Below are 21,456 nucleotides of genomic sequence, written 5' to 3' on the forward strand. Positions count from 1 at the left end.
CTTCCTAAATGGTCATTTATTTATGACCATTTAATCCTAAAAATAATAATTTATTTTAAGACAGAGATATGTTTAGTTTAATTGAAATTTTATTAAAACATGGGTAATAAAGTAATGCTATAAAGTAAGCACAAACAACATTATTTATTAGCCCGCATAACCTCCTGTAGTAAAAAAAGGCCCAGCCTTAAAGAGGTTGTGGTTGCCAATAGGCCCTGGCCAATTTGAAACCAGATCACATATCACAGAACCTATATAGCTAATAGAAATAACCTTTATCGAACCCGAAGATGCCTAAAAGTAACCTGTGTAGAACCTGAAAGCTTTTACGCCTACCTGTTTACAACCCTTTAGCAAAGTCCTTTTAGACTTTTAGGTGGTTATATAGTTTGGCCTGTTCGCCGGCTTTTGGCATTTCAGATATATATTGAAGTATTAAAATTTTGCTATTTAGTTTTAAATATGGTATTTCAGAGACAGCAAAGTATAAAAATCTGACCTTTTAGTTTTAAATATGATATAGCCAGGGTAATAAGACAACGCCAAAATAAAAAGCAATGGAGATATTTTCAGTAAGTATTACTTTATTTTAGAAAAAAATATATTATACTGGAATAGATGACGATTTTCATTGCGCACACCAGTTTCTTGAAAAAGTTGGGTGTAATTTAACTGTAAAACATGCGCGCCTTTGATATCACTTGTAACATTTGATATTACAAATTAAACATTATTCAGTGCCAATAAAAAAATAAAAAATTAGTATATTTTTATTTCTGAGATGCTTTAGTGATAATATGTACTTAAATGCTCCAGTGTCTGTTATATGTTATAGTGTATATTATCTAAATTGTTTACATATTACATTATTTTTGCCTGTATCTGAATAGCTTATAAAAATGGAAGAATTAAATTTTTTCTTCAAAATGGACGCCTAGCAGGGTATGCTTTTAAGCTACTATAATAACTTAAGTAAAAAAGCTAACTTAAGTCAAAAGCTATGTCGTAGGACAAAAGGCTTAAAAAAATGCCAGTGGGTTTTAAAAAAAGCTAAAACAGGGCTAACTAGCATCTTCCAGGACTTATAGGCCACTTTTAATAACCAATTAGCTGGCAAAGTCTAGGCGAATTTCAATAAATGGCTTTTAGGCATTTAGTAGGATCTATTGGCATTATTTATATTGTCAATATTTTATTTGTCATATTTACCTGACCAGTTGTAATTTGTTGGAAATTTCGCTTTACTTTTCTTTTAAAATTACCACTTCTTACAATTTTGTGCCAAGACATCCCTGTATTCTAAGAATAAATGACGTAGGATTTAATAGTCGCGACCGTCCGCAAATTGTATTTTATTGTGACTAGTTGGTTAATCCCATAAAGTTATCTTATTATCCATATGACTTTTAGCAAGTCCTTTAAATAGGACGTATGAAGTGCCAAATAGTTAGGCAATTGATTCAAGACCATATGGTTCTGAATAGGTAATTTTAATGCTTAAATCATTCTATATTGGAATTTTGATTGCCAAATTAATGCTGAAATATAACCTCTCCAAAACCTTATTATCTCAAAACCATCAAGCCCTTGTTTATGGCCATAACAACATTATTGTTGACACTTGACTAGAACTAATTAGATTTTTAATTTACCTAAGGTTCCTATTAGCACAAAATTTAACCTAAATAGTTCCATCAAGCAAGCCAATGACTATTGCAGAACCTTGCTGGGGCTAAAAGGCAACTTTAAAAACCAACTGCTTGAGAAAATGTTACTTGGGTAGAGACTATGATTAAACGGATACGGAAAAAAATCCTTACAAGAGATTTGCTCCAGTTTAAATCATATAATCTTTAAAGTTATAAACATAATTGATGAGCTAAGGAGCTTTTATGAGGTTTTTATAAAAATTAATGGACTATTATGGTTGAGCCTTTCAAGCAAAATTAACTAATTTAAGATAGTTTTTGTGAAATGCATATGAGGCTACAAATTGCAAATGTCAATTTGATGTAATCGACACAGATTTTGCTTTGATAGGTTAAACCATAAAATTTCCAAAGAAAACTTTATAAAATGAGTTTTCATAAACATCTATATAGTAGAGTTATATTATATTTTTCGGCTATATCTTCCACGGCGTATTTCATGAAACGAGTTTTGTGTAAGTTTGCTATTGCCAGCAGTTCTTTTTTTATCAAATTTGCTTCAAACGCAATACCTTTTGCAGTCAGCCAATCGATAATTTCTTGCTTTCTCCAACTTGAAGTTGGCGTCTTCTCTATTCGCCGTGAATGATAGCTTGCGTTATCCATAACCACCACCGAATTAGCCGGAAGAAATTTTATCATTTCACCAAAATAGTCCTCGAAAACGTCTGAGTTCATGTCTTCATGGTAATCTCCTGTGCCTGAGTCGACTCAAAGGTTAGCAGACCTTCTTTTAAAAATCCCTCTTCGCTTCCAATATGTGTGATTATAAGTCTTTTTCCTTTTCCCGAAGGTACTTTAATACCCGTAGACAGGCCTTCTATGAAAGCTTGGCGAGCACTGGTTATATTTTTGTCTTGCCACATTTTTTGGACTATATAACCTTCGTTAATCCACGTCTCATCAAGATAAAAAACTTCCTTTTGCTCCCTGCGGTACTGCTTGATACTTCTCAAGTATTGTCGTCTCCAACAAACAATTTCGTCGCTCTCCAGTAAAAGTGCTTTGCGGTTATGCTTTTCCCAGGCAAAATCCATATTTTTTAAAGTTTTCCATAAAAGTTTTCTACTTATCAACGGAATACTGTCATCTCGGCCAAGCTCCATTAAAATTTTGTCTAGGGTGGATATTTCCTTTTTAAAATAAAAAGAGTGAACTTTTCTTCGAATTATACATTTAGCATTTTCATCAAGGACTTTTGTAGGTCGTCCTGGCTTTTGCTTGGGAGATTCCACTTGACCTGCTACTTTTCTTTCCCGCAACAATTTGAAAATGGTGGACTTTCCAATTCCACTCATTCGAGAACATTTTTCAACAATTTCTTGCACAGTAAAACTAGGGTAATCGTGTTTTATGCAATCATGTACATTTAAAATAATAACTTTTTCACTCAGCGATAGTGGAGAATTTTTAGTACATCTTTTCGTTGGACTGAATACCTCCATTTTTTAAATATTGGGATAATAATATTGTGATTACACTACAGCGTAGCAGTGATTACTAACGTTTAAAATATGATTTAAAAGTATTTATAGTCTGTATATATTACCTGACCCCATTTTTGCATGTTACAAAGCGTTAAAAGATAGGTACCTATACAAAAGGATTAAAAGTATTTATTTAGTATTTAATCTCTTTCAAAATAAAGGCATTTAATCCGTGAAAATTAAATTCATAAATATTATAAGTACCTGCGCCTATGAACTACCACGAAATGTAGCCAAACAGAACGGAATTCCCCAGTTTATTGCTCTATACACTTTTGAAATAGAGTATAGTAGAGTTGTTCATGTCCTACTTATTAGGTATACTTCAATTTGTGGACTTTAATGGATTCAAATTATCTACCTACATTGCCTCAAGTAGTGCCCCCCAGGAGAGTAATTTTTCTTCATTTGTTTTTGATTTTTATCAATGATATTTCCATGAGTATTGCCACTAGTTAGAATGAACATTTTTCATTTTGTTAATAATTGTCATGACTGCCAGCAGATAGGTTTTATAAATGTGAAGTTTTCCACCTTCAGAAGTGCAAGAAGATGTCAATTTCTTTACTCAAAGGTGAGATGGACGTTGGTTACTTAATAAATTATACCATACTTCCAAATTGTGAACGTTCATGATTTGGGTATATGTGTTGATAAAAAGCATACCATAGCTACCATAGAGGGTCATTCATCCTAATTATGAATATGAAGTGCATATTAACAGGATTGAATCAGTTGAATGGAAATTCTATAAATATGTTAGTTTAAGGATGGATGGTGTATACCCTGACAGGGATTCATTCAGCAGTTATTGCTTTCAAGGTTTAATGTCACTTCGGCAATGTGCTGTGAGTGGGAGTTTTATTTAAAATCACCTTGAATGTCATAAATTTATTGTTCATCAAATTGATGCTTCAATTTGTCTGTTCTCTTCTTTTATAGAAAAAGATACAATATATTCTATCTTAACAGTTAAGGCAACAATTTGACCAAGAAAGAGCCCGTATATAGAGCATGCAATTTGTTCAATGATTTTCAACATAGTTTGTTGGTCTGTTTGGGTTGCCTTCGAATAATTTCATATCTCTTCTTTCAGATATAATTAAATTGTTTTAAGCATTTATTGTACTACCTACTCTAGATTTTATGTTGCACCAGGTAGTTAGTTTGATCTTGTTATTTTGTTACATTACTGAATTTATTGTATTTATTGTATTTATTATGTATTATCTGACTATATTTCAATAATGATCTTATTACTAGAATTTGCTTACTGTGGAGTAATAAAACTTTGAATTTGAAAAGACGCCAATATATTGTTGCCTAGTGCAAAAAATTGCTCAACTTGTATCAACTAACAGTGCAGCATTCCTCGAGAGTTCATTGTCCCTTCTCCAAACATAGTAGTACTGTTAAAAAGTAGATATCGGCTTCTTGTATGAACTTCGTAAACGTAACTCGGAGGGAATTTTTTACGTTAAACTATCTCCCACACTCATTTATTCCCATTGACTCAGATCAAATCGGTGTTTTGGCAACGTCGCTTTGTCCTCATTTTGAAAAACAAAATATCAATTTCCAAGTGCGAGCTCACCGATGCTTGAAGTAGATTTAGCCTGGCTGGCTCGCTATTCGCGGGCGTGATGTTATATTGTGCTTTTTTTACCCAGTGGGAATCAAAAGCGGTGAAAAATGCAACTGCGCATTTAACGTCTGTCTCTACTTGTTGGGTTGATAGGTGAGGCTTGTAAGCATTTTTGGAACGGATATTTACTTGCTAGGAACGAATTCAATGCAAATTTATAGGAATTCGTCGTCGTTAATGTTGCGGGGAAGTTTTTTTTTTTGAAAGAGATGTTTAGAAGGATCTTCTAAAAAGATATTTTTTTATTTTAGTATTTACGAGAGTGTGGCAAAAGTTTAATTGTTACAGGAGAACAGTGAGCAAGACAAGCCGAGAAGATACACAAACGTTAAGCTACCAAACTCAGTCCTGGCATTCCATAAGACATAATTGATTAATGAAAAATGATTTATCCTCAATTGCCTGGAATTGAAAATCAATGATACTTGCAAGAAAATAATTATTCCATAAGTCAACTGCCTGTATATATTAAATTGTTTGAATTAAATAATTTCCTATACTTCAGTATGTTATTCTGAGTATGAGAATAGTAGTCATTTCAAGTAATTGTGAAATCAGTAGTTACAGAAAATAGGAATTTCTGTGGAAACAAATTGTTTTATTGATAGTAATGCCAGAGCCATACTTCTTACGTTATTTACGGACGACCAGCGCCAACTACAAAATACACACATTTAACAATCAAATATCTTTAAAAAAATTACCTCATAACAATGCAATATTATTTACTTAAATATTAAATTATAAAGTTAACGAAAAAGAATAATAATATCAACAGAATCAGTATCTGCCTCAGGAAAGTATGTAAAGAACCAAAGAAATTCACTTTTTTGGATGGATGTGGTACTGGAGATAAATTTATTCAAGCCATAATTAGTAAAGTCCATTATTGGCTAGTGAAAACTAATATTGCCTCTTGTAGACCTTCATGGTACATACAAATCAATTTTTTCATGTAATTCTAGAGTTGACACCCTAGTATGTCTAACCCTACTACTTTATAAAAGGTTACGAGATCTTTTCTTTTATGATGTGCTGTAATAGGGGCCATATTCTGCAATTCAAGTATTAAGGAATCTTAAGAATCTTAAATAAGATAATTCTAGATTAAAATAATAGAATCTTAAATAAAGATAATTATCTTAAAAATTTAGCTTAATGTGCCAAATTTTTTAAGAACCTGTGCTCAACCAATTTGAGGCTGTCAATATGAACTCCATAGTATGAGGACCAGATACAAGATCCTTATTTTAACTGATGGTGTCAAAAGGCGCTATTTAAGATTTCTAATTTCTGGGTGCTTCTTCTGATAAATCCAAGCCCTAGCAACAGCATTGTTCAAAACATTAAACTGAGTGTTTTTAGGCAGTGCAACTCCAAGGTCTTTGATAACTGTAGACTCTTTCAAGACTGTATTTAATTAATATTGTAATTGAACTCTATGCAACGTCTAGTGCGGAAAAAGCTCATAGGTTGACATTTAGAGGTTTTGAGTGATATACCATTTCTCAAGCATGAGTTAAATGGGTTATTCAGATTATATTAGTTAATTTTCGCAATCCTGGGATGATTTGACAACACGGCTTAGCTTCAGATCATTTGTAGAAGGCATGTAATTACAGGAAGTAAAACATTCATTAATGTCATTTATTAAGAGTCCGAGAGTCTAAGATGTGAGCCTTGAGGAATACCATGCGGGACATAAATTTCCCCAAGCAGAAAGCCAATTCTAAGAATAAGCCTTCTATTGGATAAGTACAGCAACAACGTTCCTTCAATCTCAAACACTTAAGCTTATGAAGGAAGCAACATGTTGTTTGCAACTCTATTAAATGCCTGTGCATATTGTAGCTACCTAAAGACTCTTATCTAAGGTATCTAACATAAGGTTCATGTGAGAAAGGAGGCCTAACTTGGAAATGAAAAATTGAAAATCCAAATTGTTGTTGCAACATGGATCCAACATTAGGGACAGAAAGTTGCAAATGAAACTTTCAAAAACTTTGGGAATTGAACTAAGTAAGCAAATGGGACTATAATTAGTAATAGGAGCCTCTATCATATCTGACTTAAAGATACATTTAATAAAGATGTTATAAAAAGGTCTTTATAGATACCAGGGCCAGATTTAACTTTTCGTTACTTCTAGACAAATTTAGAACTCGCCGCCCTTATTTTGACAAAAAATGCGATTTTGTTATTTTTTTTTGTGAGGACTTAATAACATAATTTTCAAGAGAACAGGAATACAAACATTAATAAAAAAACAATTTCATTTATTTTATTCAAATTTTTATTGTCTAGATTCCTCTTGCATCCACAGGTTTTTGCGTCTGGATTTTTCAGCTGCACGCGGATATTTTCTTCTTCCAATGAAGATCGATAATAGATTTAAACATGTATTAAGACAGGTAATGAAACCTTTCAGGGCTACAATTTCAAATGTCAGGCGGTGTATTTGAAAGCCTTTCAGCGGTTGCAGTTTGCTATGTATGGTATAATAAGAACTGCATAGAGTATTTCTGATTTGCAATCGTGTAAATCAAGAAGTAAAAAAACGTCGGCACAATTTTCATTGCAGCTGAATCACAAAAAATGTATGTATACTTTTTCCATACTTAAATTATCCTCCATAGGTAGTATTAATCCATAATTAGATTTTTGCTTAATTTCAAAATACCAAGTGGTTTATCAACAGGTAAGAAAAGAGAGCATATTTCACAAAATGTCCAAAAAAGAATCTTATAACAATCAGCTTTAAGAGAGGATCTAATAAACTTTGGCAAATGACAGAACATACATTTAAATTCACTGGAAATTGCCCAGAACATTATAGATGGTTACAAGCGTTGTTTCCCGGTTATTTTTAGTTATGCCCCTTTTCATTAGTCAAATTCGAACGAATTTTAGCAGTGACGGCGAAATCCATGGAGATCACTCAGATCTGGTGAACGAGCTGGCTATTCCATCGGAATTCTCTGTTGGACATATTTTCACTTATGACCAACAGAAATGCTGAATACCAGATATTCTCCCCTTCGCAAACGTCCGTAATCGCTGCAAACGTCCGATACTCTACAGGTATTGTGGGACATAAGAGTTTCATTACCGACGACACATTCTCGCCATCCCGATGCAACAACGGGTTTCGAGTGCAGCCTGTGTGTGCGATGTCTCATTTCGTTCCCGCCAAACTGGGTCACCGACGGGGCTCTAGGGGGGATGGGGGAGGAGGTGGCGTGGGGCGGCGTAATTTCGGGGACCAGAGAAGCCCCACTCGTGCCGTTGACGCAATCGACCCATGAAATAGACCTTTCGAAGGGCTTTGCTTTTGTGTATGTCTGTTGTATTGATAGTCCCCGATATTGAATTATTTTTTGTTTTAGATTATTGTTTGCCATAGGATATTTGGAGAATTCGTCACTAACCTAAAATTTCAAGGGTAAATGCCCTATTTCCAGTTATTCCCAGATATTTAACGACATTTGCTTGTTTAATTAGGTTACTAAAAATTTTGAAAATTGAAGATTTCTATCTGAAAGGTTCGCCATACAGTCCTATAAAAGAAAAGAAATTTCTGTTAATTCATTTTGTTAGTTATAGTACTAATAATAAATGTCTTTTATTACGTAAATTTACAGAGATTGTATACAATAATTTTAATTTCCCAAGTTGAGAAGAATAAGGCGCAGTCTAGCTTTAGAGAAGCTACTCTACTGAAACCTGTTAATTCAGATAAACCAACTAAATCTAAACTTAAAAAAAAAATGACGTAAACAACAAAGGTCCATATTCATTATTTAACAAAAATCTTTTAAAATTGGATTTATCATGTGTTTCATTATCCATTTATTACTACTACTGCTTTGGTAAGTTATTTAGTTTTATGGCATTATATTGAGGAACTGTTATCATGTTTAAAGAAAAAGTCTCGGGAATGCGTGGTAACACGACTAACAAATTTATTTTTAAAACCCAATGGAATCGAAAACTTAGTACACACAGCGGAAGAAGGGTTAGAAAAAAAGGGAAGTATAGGCAAAGTAGTAGAGCAGGCTCACAATTGATTCAGCACCTAAATCTTTTAGTACAATTTTTGCTGCCAGTGTAGCGAAAATTTATCTTAATCCATATTGAATTTGTTCGTGTAATATAGTCAATACGCAAAAGCAACATCTTGATCGAGAAATACAGCTACGAGTTGTTATTTCGATATAGGGTGGTATGAACACTCCCGGCATCGTAGAAGCTGTAAGTGCTATCAAGAGGTGAGAGAAGGACATATTGGTTCAACAAGAGATTGGATTCAGGTATTACGGAACCGGAATATTAATGCCAACCCGCTAAGAAGTGAGCTTCAAAATAACTATTCAAACTATTCAAAGTAAGAATAACTGTTCAAACATTAAGCATTCATTTTACCGATGAATCAAGGTTTTGTGTACGACCTGACCCAAGAGGCAGGAAATGCGCCTCGCTTGTAAACTATTCAAGAAGTTCAGGTATGATTCAGATACCAATACGGAACTTTGATCAGAAGTTGGGATAGTTTTTTGAATTAATCTGGTTCTATGCAAATTCTGGAACTCGTTGTTTATCCAGGCGCTACACAATTTGATGGAAAAAATGCAAATATGTTTAATTATGTATTTCGTATAGTTTCATATATTTTAGTTTTCACTGTACTTTGTTATTGGTTATTGGCTTCTATGATCTGAAACCCCCTCAGTCAAACTCACATTCCACTTAACTTTACAACTATCTATTTCAGTGAATTTTGATATTATCATTGAAACTCGCATTACTACTGACGTGACTCACCTAAGAATTTCTGATATTAACATTTTTACATTCAATTTGCACAACTTCCTTGGTTTTCATTCATGCTTAAAAATTATCTCTGTTCTTTACTGAAGTATGTATGTTATGTTATTAATGTAATTTTTGCAATCTAAAAATTAAATATATTCACTTACAATCATACAGTACATACTTAAAAACTATGTAGCAAATATCTTATAGTTCTTTAATTAAATAAAAATATCATATATATTATATTTTATATCATATTATTATATATCTATGCTTTTGTTTTTATTCAAAACTCTTCTATAGCATACGAATAAAACTTATTCAATCTGTGATATTTTTTCATTTTTTCAAGTCATTGAATATTGCGATTCAATACTGAAAAACTTCAAAAAAAAGGCATTTATTTCCAACAGGTTTGTTACCCAATTACAGGAAAGAATTTGATTTAAAAAAAAAGAGAAACAAAAATACCTTGAAGTTGGTACTTCAGCACATGCAAAGCAGGAAAGAAAAAAAAAATAACAAAATATGTATAAAAATGGATGTACTTGAAGAGACTATCTATATACATACTAGAAAGACTCTGCATCACCTAAATAATTCCTAGAGTTCATTCTTGGTACTCGAAAATTTAATCCAGCCAAAAGGGTGGGACAGTCAATCTTGTTATGAATAAGGTTATATAAGAATTTTATGGAAAGAATTTCTCTTCTTTTTGCTGACGGTATAATATTAACTTTATTTAAGTATAATTGACTACCCAAATCTCTTGCCGGAAAGACACCTTCCTCTTTAAACCAGAGATTTCGCATCATAAATAATTTCCAGATTGATTGCCTCATCCACTTTGGTTAACGCAACTTCATTTGCTCTAAAGTTAAAATTGATCGGCAACAGTTTTCTAGAAAATGAGAGAATAGAGCATTTATTAACATTTCAATATAGTCTATTGATATTGCACCAATTCTCAACTTTATTAAGATTTACCTGCAGCAATTCGCAATCGTCTTTAGACTCTATTTTTGTGAACAATCTTATATCATCCACAAACAGTAAAGTCATAAGACGTAAGCAAGTATTTTGCACCTTCTAACTAACCTACCTTATTTCTTTCCATCAAATCCATGAACGATAGATAAAATCACAGTAGTAGAAGTGGGGCAATTTTAAAAATTTGCAGAACATTTTAAGTAAAGGAAAATTTAAAATATGATGATTAATATGTAGATTTTTTGTTAAAACGACTTTTGAATCAACAACTTGACATATTCTCGAAATAACAGAGTCCCAAATCAAACCTAAATTCTTGGCACAATCCATATTAGGAGGAGTAATGCTATCCAGTACAATATTAAAATTAACTTTCACAAAATCCTTTTTAGTGCCAAAAATCTTGATATATGATTTGCAGATAACCGTTTAAGTAAATTTCGTGATTGATTAAGAAAGATCCGTTTCGGTAATCACGTTTACAGCACTTAAAGCCTGAAATAAATCAGAAGTGTAAATAATAGAAAATAGTGGGCCAAGAAGAGCCCCTGGGACCCTCCCGAAAATACACGCACTTTATCAGAAAAAAAGAGATGTTAGAAAAGATTATTTGTGATTTCTTTTTAAGATAGAAATTTATTAGTACTAACTGATTTAAAAAAAAACATAATATTTGAACTTTACTCTTAATAATCAAAATCCTTCGAGAAATCCAAGAGTACCAGTGCTGTTAAAATTATTGTGACAGTAACCAAAGCAAGGCCTGTTCTTAGACCCTTTCGAAATACAATACTCAATCAGCTGGTTGTATAAAACCTTTTCAAAATTCTTCGCCATTACCAGTGATCAGAAAAGTAGCATTAATTAATTATGTAAGTAGAGTAATCTGTATAAGGATTTTAACATTTTGTCATTAATTTGACTTCTTCAGCATTTGTATTAATACTATGTATTATTTTATTAATATCAACGGCACTAGTCATATTAAAATTGAATTGGATCTTATTAATTAACTTATTTTGACTATAAACATCAATTTTCAAAGAATAAGAAATTCTTTATAAATATGTACTAAAAAATAAATTTCTATTCCAATAGATGAATCTTTTAAGGTTTTTTTTTTAATAATTTTGTTTTCAAGATATATATTATTTAGGTAGTTTCTTTTTTCGCGTCTTATTAGCAATAGTACAAAATTAACAGTGTAAAATTCCTCAGTCTTTTATAATTTGTAGATACCCACAAATCTCGACTTGTTCATGCTTATCAAGCAATGCCAAGGGATATTGGTTAAAAATGAAAACCTTATTATCTATATATTTTGTTCATATAGTATGTCAAGTTATTGACTGTAAAATGAAGGATTCAAGGAAGGCGTCAAAATTATTAACATTTTGTATAGCTTACACATTTTGGTTTAACAGCAACCTTTTCTATCTTTTAATAACGATAAACCAAACAAAGATCTGACACACTATACAATACCAAAATTCCCTAGTTACAAGATGTCTTCTTCAGGGCAAGTACAACTTACATAGACATTTATTTACTTAAAAAATATAAAAATTAGATAGAATATAATGTGTATATGAAACAGATTAGGAGGCACAACGTCAGGAGGATATCGCCAGTTGTATGGGGCTAATTTCTATTTCCGTAAGGCAGGTCCCCCACCAGATTGAGGCAGATTTATACCTAATTCTTTTCGTTCACACAACATCCTGCCAACAATAGGATTTTGCCTGTTATCGTTACTTAATGGAGTATTCTGGTGATAAATACGCTTATCACTAGAGTCTCCTAGTCTAGCCATCTCCGACGAGTAGTGATCGTCTATCGCGCATCACATGGTCTAGGTCATTAAACTCTTACACACCGTTAAATATACATTAAAGTAATTAACAACATTTCTTTTACTTGAGTCTAATGTTTATTATTATGTATACTTTTTAAATTTTCTTGCATGTGCTGAAGAGCGTCCGCACATCGCGGATAAACGAGTTTTTTGGGGCCATCTCGTCTGCTATTTTCAAAAGAGCCACTCAGGTAGAAAACATACATCGATTCCTCGATTTCCCTGACCAATTCTCGTTATTATTACATTAGAAAGTGTGGTTGTCGCACCGCAGACGATCCGTGGATTTGTTTACATTTATGCCCATACACAAATCCCTATAAACTTGTTGTTCTTTGCAATTGCGAAATAATTAAGCCAGTCTCGGTATTTAGTTGTCACGCTTGTTTTTCTATGCCAGTCGTCGATATACGCGACGTTGCCGGTCTAAAGATTTTTTATAAGCAGACAATAGCCCCGTCTAGTAGTAATAAAACGAATTCAAGGTCTTTTTAAGAATTTGCGAAGTTAGGCGGGAAATAGTTTCTTGACAGGTGACAGTTTTAGAGTATTCTCAATGTTCTTTTGTGATGGCAAAAGGATCCTTTTTATAGAGATTTCTGAAAAGTGTAGCGACTAAGACTATTATTTACGATTTAAAGGCCATCTGTTACAAGGATGTTTATCTGATGAAATAAATCAGTGGAAATTAATTTATTTGGGTATGTGGTAGATCTCAAGTGGTGGGTTGCAGTGGTCTACGATCAAGCTTCAATATATCGATATGTTAGGTGTTTTGGGTATGTTATGGTCTGATGATGCTCTAGTCGAGCGAAACATGTAACCTTTGTCGTTTTATTAAATGTATTTGTGATGCTGTAGATTTTGTGTTTTTACCTTTTATAAAAGACAAATTGAAACTTGGCTAATGCCGTCAAACGGATTCCGCTTCGCAACTCGCTGAACATATGCTTTTAATTCAGCTCTCTACATCTTGAATGTAGCGAAACGTCATAATGGACACATATTAAATGACAACCGGAACCTTACTCAATCTCTCTTACTATATGTCTTCCTAGTACATCTATACTTACTAGTACATCATGTGTTTTACGTCACGTCATCTGCCATACACTCGACAGTTGGAAGGAGATTCAAACTGTTAAAAATATACAAGGTGTTTCGGGAAGAAAGGGAAATATTTTGGGAACATATTCAGAAGGTCAAAATAAGATAAATTAACCCATATGTTTTAATCCAATTCTTAACCGTTTCTGAAATAATCTGCCCAAAAGTTTTTTTTGTAAATTTTTGGAATAATTACGTTCTCAGTATTTCAAACTCACGTTGCAGGCATTTCATCATTGTTTGTTAATACCTATTTTAATTGACTGGTAGTTTTGACAAGCATGGTTCTCAGTTTGATTGATTCTGAGCATTTCAATTTGAAAAGAGCAAAGTTTCCATAATATCTTCCATAATCCGTAATGCTGTTGATGAATACCGACGTCGTTTTCCAAATCGAAGAATTCCAAGCGTAATAATTAATTCTGATCGAGAAGCGGGACAAAATGTGGAAAATGAAGAAAATGTTCTGGATATGGCCGAGTGTTAGTACGAGGCGGATTACAAAAGAACTTCGATTAGCATCACATGTGGACGTTTGGAAGACACTTAGGAAAAACGGTTTTAAGCCTTTTCATATTCAACCGGTTCAACATCTTCAAAAGGGTGATTAAGGATTTAATTTTGCAAATGAATCCAATCGAGGATTACATAGAAACATATAATTTAGCGATGAAGCTCATTTTACTCGCAATGAAATTAATAACCGACACAATAAACATCAGTGGTCAGATGAAAATCCTCATGCCACGTTTGAACGAAACTTTCAACATCGATTCAGTGTTAACGTGTGGTGTGGAATGCTGAACGACCAGTTGTTTGGTCCTTTTGTATTAGATGAGCGTCTTACTGGGGAAGGATATTTACGCTTATTGGAAGACCATTTAATACACATGTTGGATGATGTTCAGCTAATTGTTCGACACCGAATGTATTTTCAACACGATGGAGCTCTGCCTTATATTAATCGCCGAGTGCGTAATTTCTTACGACAATCGTTTTCCTGGTCGATGGATTGGCAGAGGATCTCAAGTTTGACCACCAGACTTAAATGCACTGGATTATTGCCTCTGGGTATGGATGAAAGCTCTAGTGTACAAAACACCAACAGAAACCGTAGGACTCCACAATCAAATTTTGAATGCTTCAAATATTATTAAAAACAATCCCCAAGCAATTAAACGTGCAACACGAGCGCTTAATAAACGTACTGCAGCTTGCCTTGAAGTTGGTGGGAGTATTTTCGAAAACATTTTAAATTAGTGAAATTTTGTTTTTTTACTAGTATTTGTTTGTGTTGCTTTTAAAATAAAAAATCTTACAAAAAAACTTCAGAACTGATTATTTCAGAAACGCTTGAGAATCGGATTAAAACATATGGGTAATATTTATCCTTTTTAGTAATTTGTCCTATTTTGACCTCATTTCTGAACATGTTCCCATTCTATAATAAATAAATAAATAAATTGTAATAAACTAAAACATAACAATAAATATAAAATTAATATGAAATAATCTAAAAACATTTTTTCATAACATAAGGCTAAAATTAGGTAGGTATATAAATATGCATGTTATCCTAACTAAAAACATGATAGAGAAAAGCATAATATTTTTCATAAATACATAAGTTGTTTGAAAATCATTAGCATAAAAATCATAACCGATTAATATGGCTGTATACAGATTGACTAAAATTCCTAATTTACAGTACATAAAACATAAGATTTATAATTAAAATACATAAACAAAAATTGTATGTACCAATAATATTTATTACATAAATCCCACAAATTATAATCAAATAATTAAAGCAAATCAAGGTTACCATCATCTATATCGTAATCGTTACATACATTTTGGTCATTTTCGTTCTCAAAATTAACCGATAACTTGATATGATCTATTTATTTGAAAGCTAAATTGGGCCAACATTTTTTTCCATAAAGCCCTTTGATTTTGATAACAACTTCTTTACCACTGAGTCATAACATAATTACCCACTTTATAACTTCTGGCCTTATTATGTCTCTTATCGTAATGTTTGTTTAATTACTGACATTTCTCAAAATGTTTAAATGCTTTTTCACGAATTTCCTGGATCAGTAATGCTACCAATCTCCAAGTGAGATTCAAAATATCCCTAAATTAACCTCCTTGTGCAATACCAAATAATATTTTTTGGAGTTTTGCCTGTAGAATAATTTATCTAATCCCCATATACTGGACTTCTTTTAGTCAATTTAGCTAGCATTAGAATTATGACGGTCAACCCGGCCATTGGCACGCGGTACTCCTCTTGCAATGAGGATATTGATTATGTTATAATTCTTAACAAATTCTGAAAATACTTTACAAGTGAAGGCTCACCCTCTATCCATAATTATTAAGTGGTTTACTGTAATTGGCAAAATCCTGCCTATGATGCTTAGTAACTTCTTCAGTATGATTACGAGGAGAGATCTAAATAAAATTAGTGACACCCTCAATCACAACAAACATGAATTTATTTATCCTCTAATGGACCAGTCAGACGGTATACACTTTTATATTACATTTTTTTATATAGTTTTCAGCCTTAGACTTCCTAGCTCTAAGTTCTAAGGCATCATAACAACTTCAAATTCATCAACATGCTGCTTTTTTTTATTACTCCTATGTTATAAATCCAAATCATAATTTTTTAAAAACAAACTCCATCTCATTATTTTTGGATTCTTTCAGAAGTAAGTCATTAGTTGCTTCACATTACTGGGAATACTTTTATATCCTTCAAATGCTCATTACTACGACTAATTTCAGATTCTCGAATCCCATAATCCAGATATTTTATTTCATTGTGCAAAAATGAACATTTATCTAACCTCAAAGTTCATTTATTTTGAACTGTTCGAGAGGAAAACTCTTTCAGTATGACTAAGTTTTCTTGAACTGTCACACACATTCTTATTCTTACCTCTTAATTGACTAATTTGGTCTTTGATAACCGGAATGGGTCAATCATCTCCCAAAGTATATTTATTGAGTGTACTGAAATATAAACACAACCTGGTAAATTATATTCAGAATGACTCTGATACCTCCGTCTTTCAGCATGCAGGAAATCATAGTTGATATACTTTATTTTTCAAAAAAGGAATGAAGGTTTAAAATGTAATGGAGTATGATTGGGTTTTAAATTTATTTTCATTTTAAGCTTTACCTTAGATTTAGGTTTTACAGGGTACTTCATACCTAACCATAAAAAGTTTGCTAAAACATCTCAGTCAAAAACAATGATTTAAGGGTTAATGCTCAAACATCCAGTTCATGTTGGTTAATATAATCAAGATGCAAAATTTCACTGGCAACGTCTTGCTCTAAAGACTGATAACGCATTTGGACAGCAACCTCTCAATTTTTAAAAGTAAAAGATAAGTTTTCCTGAGTCATTAAATCATTAGTATAATCATTTGTTCTTTGGTCTTCCCAAATGATAAACCAAGGTCTTTAGAAAAAGGAGCATTTTTGTGAAAATATATGCTTATATTCTCGTTAGGATCCTGGACTCATTCCTGTATCTTCTCGCATAAGTCAGTAGTATTTTTAGTTAAAAAGAAGTATATTTTCAAAAGCTACCTTAAATGTCTTCCAGTTCATAAATCTCTGACTCTTTCCCAAGAACTAATATTTAACAGCACCACTTTAAAGTTGTATAGTTGTCTCCAGTTGGAGCTGGTTGTTGTAACTAAAGTATTTTTAGCATTTCACTATTCTGCTGCAACATTTTGCTTTATCACTGTGTGTCTTCGGACTGTAGGATTGATTCAAATAAAACAAGATTCACTTTTCTTTACGTTATTTTTCACCATCAAAAAAAATCTGAACCTCAATCCATGGATTAATACTTCTTAGATAGGAAACTTCCATAAGAGCCAATATAACACGCGCGCGCTCTGAATGTCCAGGAGTAATACTAACAGGAAACGAAAATAAATTTGTCACGTCATGATGGCGGGAAAAAATTTGATTATGTCGCCAAATTTGAATTTTGGTCTACGGCGAGAGCGAAATTGTTTGTCAGTTTTTCTATTTACTATAATTTTTGAAAGACCCATATATTTCCTACTTTTTAATTAACGCTTGTACACACTTGCTAAAACATTAAATAAAGTATAAAAATTCTTCCGAATTCCATAATGTAAACTTACTTTTTAAATTTAATTAGGAATTTTGTTGTATGAAGAACAAAGTCTGTAAAATAGAATTTATTCAGGGTGTAATAAAAGGTATATAAAGGTCAATACAAATTTACCAAAATCACCAAGAAGCTACCGCACGCTCAATTCACTAGGGTGTGTTAGTAAATATTATAAATTAAATAACTAATCAACAAATTCGCAATGAAAGAGACTATAAATAAATATGTTAAAAGTAAAAATTACAGAACTATTTTTTCACAATTTGTATAGAATTCAAAATTGCCCATGCATTGAAACTGCTGAAATTAATTTCTCTCAGGCTAGGAGTTAGTAACTTAATTGAGGCTGTCACAAAGTCTATACAAAAACAAGATGAGTTCTGCTGCATATTGAGCTTCACTGGGTAATCTATTTTGTTAGAGTCCAAAGAAATAAAAACCCTATTTCGAAGTATTAATTTTTTTAAATCATTCATTTTGCCATGTTATCCATCTATGATCCTATAGTATCAATAAAAACCTGGGTGTAGTTTTAAATTTTCAATCCATCATCATATTCTGTTGTCGGCTGCTGCTCTATGTATTCAAAAGTGGTTAGTTTTTTATAAGCCTGGTCTGAAAAAGACACTTTTAAACTTACTAAGTTAAATATAATATTTTTTTATTTTATTATGATAAAGCTAAATTACACTTCTGATAGGGTCACTTAAGGTTGCAAAAATCATTCTAGCCTATCTTGGTTAACCAAAGGTATGACATCAAGTTTAAGACCCCTCCGTGAATTGGGCATGAACGAATTAGTAAAATAATTTTCACATACATAGAATTTCAAATGAAATTGTTTATTACTGAGAGGGTCAAGGCTTAAGAATCTGAACCCAAGTATTAAACATACTTGGTCTGTTAAAAAACCAGGAAATCTGTGTCTTGTTGTTTAAATTTTCACTTGCCATTTTCACAAAAAAAAAGTTTTGCAATAACTATTTAAGCAAATTCAATATTGCCAATGTCTATTGCTTTTTTAGAAATTTTCCTTGACAATCGACACACCTCCATGAAACATAATCACAGCTGACATAGAACATACAACGCACTGAACTAAATTTTGTGCACAATATGAGAACAAATCAATTTTGTTAAGATTTTTGGGAAAAATTTGATTATTCAACGTTTTTCAGAAGCAAAAATAATGAATAAATGACTGAATTACAATATATTTACATTTAGTATTCACAATATAACAACCTAAAATTAGCCTAGAAGCAAAAAAGAGCAAACTAAATAACGATGAAAAATGGCCACATTTTATATTACATATCGATGGCTTCGATATGTAATATATAGCTTTTGTAATAGGGCATAACCCCAAGAAGTAAAATTTTCAGGAACCGCAAAAAGCGTTTTATGATCAATAAGTAAAAATAATATGGCAATTTTTGTTATAAGCATATTCTTATTGGCATTTTGCTATTCACAATTATTACTAATGATGATTTTTTTATTTTGTTAAATATTTTTGTGTGATACGCCATATTTGTCACTATAAAAATGCGGAATGGGGCTTACGCCAAATTGATTATTGTGTGATACATCATGTTGGTTTCAATAAAAACGAGAACGTCTAATTTTTTTGTGGCTTACGACAAATTTATTATCATTTTAAATTAACATCTAAACATCTCTATTACAAAATCGAAGTAAAAAAAATAAAATAAGAACAAAATCAGAAATCTAAAAAACACTTCAACTCTAACATTTTACAACAGAAACTATCTATAGATTTAGTTTTTGGATAAATACTCAAAAACTGGTTAAGCAAGAAAAAAATAAAAACAAAGGTGAAAAAATCTAAAAACAAAAAACCACTGATTAAGAAAACATTTCAATTGGGATAATGTGGAAGAGAATCGTAGAAAGAATGAGTATCAGATGTGAGATGCGTTTTCAATTGCTGTAAATGCAACCACTTGGAATGTTTTATCTTTAGTCTGTCTTGGAATATTTTTTGGAATGAACCTGCTTTAATATTACTTTGTTTTGATCTCTGTGGTAACTCAGTGTATTTATCATCAAAATTAGTTTTATATATAGAATATTTTTCCTTCTGATGTGTACTTTAACGCTCTTAGATCTGTAACTGTTGGGTCCTTGGCGCTTCTTCCCGGCCTAATAGAATTATAGATAAAAGAAGATTTTATATCAAAGTTTAAAAACTGATCATGAGTTAGATAACATACATCAAAACGTTTCGGTTTTGTTCGAGCGTCGCGAATAACAGAAATGTATTCACTTGGAGTTGTATTATACGATGTTTTAATTTTTTTTCGATAAGAGCGTGGACAGTCACACTCCATTTGCGTGTGACCCTTTTCTAAATATTTCTGTTCAATAATAACATTATGATCAATTGAAAAATGCAGTAATGCATTTGACAATATAGCGTTGCGGTTCTGATAGCAACAACCGTCAGAAAATAAAATTATAGGTTTTTTATCAGTGAAACAATTTTCTTTTAAATGTTTTATAATGCAAGTGGCGAAAATAGATGCACTTAAGTCACCCTCAGTTTCATTCCATAGATAATTTACACAACTATGAGACTCTAAGTTATAAACGGTAAAATTATGAATTTGAAGTTTTGTTTTATAATAAAAAGCGCCCACGTTTAAAAATGGACATAATTTTACCGCTTGTGTATTCATAGTAAATGTGTAAACCTGCTTCTGGATTGCTACCTCCATATTTTTCTCTTTTTCACACCTAGCTCTGGTCTTTTTTGCAAAATGTATGTTGTAATCATTTTCGGATATTTGCTTGATTTTATACCCATAACACACATCACATTCGTCTTCGGACGGAAAATTGACAGGTTCATTTCTTCGAAAACGCGATAAAAAGGAAAAAGTGTATACGGTTCTACATTGTTTTCCAGACAATGATCCTGGTACATTTTGCAAAGTTGAGCTTTTGTTTGAAATGTTTGCTCCAAGTAAACTTTAGAACTGTCTTTTCTACAATAATGAGATAGTTGTTTTGGCAAATTATTTAAAAACGTCTTCAGTTGATTCATTCTTTTATTTTGTTTAGGATTTGCTTCGGCATTTGCGTCAGGATTTAAATCGGCACACGCCTCCTTTTCTACTACTCCCAAACTGCTTTTTTTCAACCAACTATGTACCATTTTTTCTTTCAGTCCCAAGGTACCCAAAAACATTCGTTTCCATACTTGTAGTGTTTCATTCCTTAATTTTAATTGGTAAATATATGTGCCAGATCTTCTAGAGGGACCAGCAGTGTCACATCGTTTTTTTGGTTTTATATCAACTAAAGAGCAGACATACACTTTTTTCTCGGCCCAGGATAAACTCCAAAATTTAAAAAAAAATATGTTGTGAGTCCTCAATAGAGATCTTGCTACAGTATCGTTTGTTTCTTAAACAGTAATCGGAGTTACAAAGTATTGACTCTCTCGAAGGTCGCTGTACATTATGGCTTACTCTTCCATCTTTGGTTCTATTGTATCCTAAATAACTCTCACCTTTCATTCTTTTAATTTTATTATTCTCTCTTTTCCAATTTTGCGGTCGTGGTCTTTTTGATCTGTTTATTGGAACTATTTCTTTTGAATTATTTTCTTCATGGCTGTCGTGAGCTATTTCACTAGCATTCCGTGA

General features: G+C 32.2%; 1 protein-coding gene across 1 annotated transcript in view; it reads left to right on the forward strand.

Moving 5' to 3' along the window:
* Nucleotides 1-21,456, forward strand: part of LOC126739667 (protein Gawky) — a 112,557-nt gene that overhangs the window by 1,483 nt on the left and 89,618 nt on the right. The window lies entirely within an intron of this gene.

This window comes from Anthonomus grandis, chromosome 1, assembly GCF_022605725.1.
Source record: "Anthonomus grandis grandis chromosome 1, icAntGran1.3, whole genome shotgun sequence".
Lineage (NCBI taxonomy): Eukaryota > Metazoa > Arthropoda > Insecta > Coleoptera > Curculionidae > Anthonomus > Anthonomus grandis.